The sequence below is a fragment of the Mustela erminea genome, chromosome 18, assembly GCF_009829155.1.
Source record: "Mustela erminea isolate mMusErm1 chromosome 18, mMusErm1.Pri, whole genome shotgun sequence".
In the NCBI taxonomy this organism is placed as follows: Eukaryota; Metazoa; Chordata; class Mammalia; order Carnivora; family Mustelidae; genus Mustela; species Mustela erminea.
Genome location: NC_045631.1, coordinates 43,341,919 through 43,344,403, shown reverse-complemented (window position 1 = coordinate 43,344,403; position 2,485 = coordinate 43,341,919). Strand labels below are relative to the sequence as shown.

The 2,485-nt window shown below is 58.6% G+C and overlaps 1 protein-coding gene across 8 annotated transcripts in view; it reads left to right on the top strand.

The window, feature by feature from the left end:
• The first annotated feature begins 1,227 nt into the window (after positions 1 to 1,227).
• HDAC5 (histone deacetylase 5) overlaps positions 1,228 to 2,485 on the top strand; it is a 36,640-nt gene continuing 35,382 nt past the window's right edge. For 6 of the 8 annotated variants that reach the window (XM_032322999.1, XM_032322997.1, XM_032322995.1 and 3 more), the window contains exon 1: positions 1,239 to 1,421. The gene's annotated coding sequence lies outside the window, so the exon portion shown is untranslated. Of the gene's footprint in view, positions 1,422 to 2,485 lie in introns of all 8 variants that reach the window. The other 2 variants (XR_004280925.1, XM_032322996.1) reach the window with 2 other exon arrangements.

The window sequence follows — 2,485 nt, the reverse complement described above, 5'->3', positions numbered from 1 at the left end:
AAATATTTTGGTATATATTCTTTTAAGCTTTTAAATATACATATGTGGGACGCCTGGGTGGCTCAGTTGGTTGAGCAGCTGCCTTCGGCTCAGGTCATGATCCCAGCGTCCTGGGATAGAGTCCCACATCAGGCTCCTTGCTCGGCGGGGAGCCTGCTTCTCCCTCTGCCTCTGCCTGCCATTCTGTCTGCCTGTGCTCGCTCTCTCCCCTCTCTCTCTCTGATAAATAAATAAAATCTAAAAATAAATAAATAAATAAATAAATATACATATGTATTCAGACATTTGGATCTAATTTGTTGTTTTTTACAATAATGGAACAATTCTGTAATACCCGATTTTCAAGAAAACAATGTATCATGAACATCTTTCAGGTCCATACAGACGTGTATATATATATACACGATCTGGATGATATTCTGCTGAGTGTGCGTACACTAGTTTATTTGCCAATCCCCTGCCGGTGACTATTCGTGTTGTTTCCAACTTTTCCAACACCATTATAAACAACCTCTTTCCGTCTCCACTTATTTTTGAACACAATGCTTATTTCCTTAGGATCAATTTTTGTTAGTGAAATGACTGGGTCATTGACAAACTGTCTAGGTTTAATCACATATGTTCATACTGAGTCCTAAGGGGAGTTGTAGAGGAGGATGGCATCAGTCAGGAACCGGAAGTCTTCCTTTTGAAGGCCCTGAGCTGTTTGTTACAGCCATTCTCTGGCCTTTCCAGTCTTTTCTTTCCCTGGCATGGACGCAGTGTGTGCGGTGGCATCTGGTGGCTTCAAGACCGGCCCCAGCCATCCGACCCCAGCCCAGCCCCCTAGGTGGGGCCTTCCGCGGCCCTCCCAGTCCCTAGGAATCCATCCTTAGCTGCCCTCCCCCATCGCGGGAGGACGTGTTAGGGAGAAGCTTAGGCAGGCAACGATTGCACCATCCACGGTTTGAAAGGAAGTAGAGGAAGCGCAGGGAGGAAAGTCGAGCGTCCCAAAGGCCAGGACCCAGCAGCCGGACCAGGTCCCCAGCAACGCTCCTTCCACCACTCCTCGCGGGGCTCGGACCTCTGGCCTTCCACCCCCTACCCAGCCCTGCCCTTCGATGAGTGCCGGCCCTTTAAGAAGCTGTCACGGTGGCGCTGCTGGCCCCGCCCGGCGGGGAGGGCCGAGAGGGAGGGGAGGAGTTGGTGGTGGCTGAAGCTGGGGCGGGCGGGGAAGGAGGGGGGGGTCTGGGTCTATTTTTAGCTCCGGGTCGGGTCACGTGACGGGAGTGACGTCTCCGAATGTTGTTGTTGGTGGCGGCGGCGAGCGGAGCCGGAGGAGCCGCCGCAAAGATGGAGGAGCCGTCGAGGAGGCGCTGCCGCTGCTGCCGCCGCCGCTGCTGCCGCCGCCGCCCGCGAAGCCGGAGCTCGAGCCGCAGGGGGTGAGCGCGCCGCACCAGCCCAGATCCCATCTACCCCGGGTCCCCGCGACGCGAGGCGGCGCCCCCTCCTCCTGCCGTCGCTGCCCGCGGGCTCCCCGCGCGCGCGCGCGCCCGCGCCCCCCTTGCTTCCTCCCGGCGCCCGGTGCCAGCCGGCGCCCCCCGAGAGCATCGCCAGCCCGGGAGCCGGGCCTCGGGGTATTGCCCGCGCCCCTCCACGCCCCTCCCGTGCAGGGGCGCGTTCCCTGCAGGTGAGGGAGGGGCCCGCCTTCCCGCGACCCGCACCCTCAAACGGCCCGGAGCCCGGCGGGGGCTGCCTGATTTGCCCCTTCCCGGGCCGCGCGTGTTGCGTTGCACAGCGATCTGAGCCCTGCACCCGGATTCTGTGCAGACCCCTCTTCGCTGGACACTCCTTTCTTGGTACTCTGAGGTGAGGGGCGCTGCCCACCCCACAGCGCTTCCACCCAGACCTAAGAACGCATCCTTGATTTTGTGTCCTTGACTTCTGTGCGTGAGGAGGGGGCCTGCGGGCCCACCTTACTTCTCTTTCCCATTATTCTCACCCCTTCCTCGGTGAGGCGTTATTGCGTTTGCTCCCGCCCTCTTCTCCGTCTGACACCCTGGAGCCAGGGAGAGGTGAAAGCTCCCCTCCTTCCTGTCTGGGGTGGATGCCCCCAATTTTTAATCCTGGGTCCGTGTCTCATAAAGGCAGGGATACTGCTTGTGCCTTTCAACTTGAGGGAGGCTGATTCCCTACCCCGCCCTTCTCTGTGGTGGGGGGTGGGGGTGGGGGGGGAGAGGGGGTGATGAACGCTGGCTTGGCGATAAGTAAGTAATTTGGGAGTCTGGTTGTTGTGGGGCAGGGAGAAGTGGGGAAGGTGGGGGTGCCCCATTTGGGGTAAGAGGTGACCACCTGATGCCCCCACTGTTGGCCTTCTGAAACGACCTGTGTCCCCAAGAGGAAGGGTAGCAGCTGTAGTTACTTTTGAGGGGGTGCTCAAGAGACCCACCACTCCTGACGGTGACCACTGTGCTTCTGGGACCTGGAATTCGTTTTGGTGATTGGG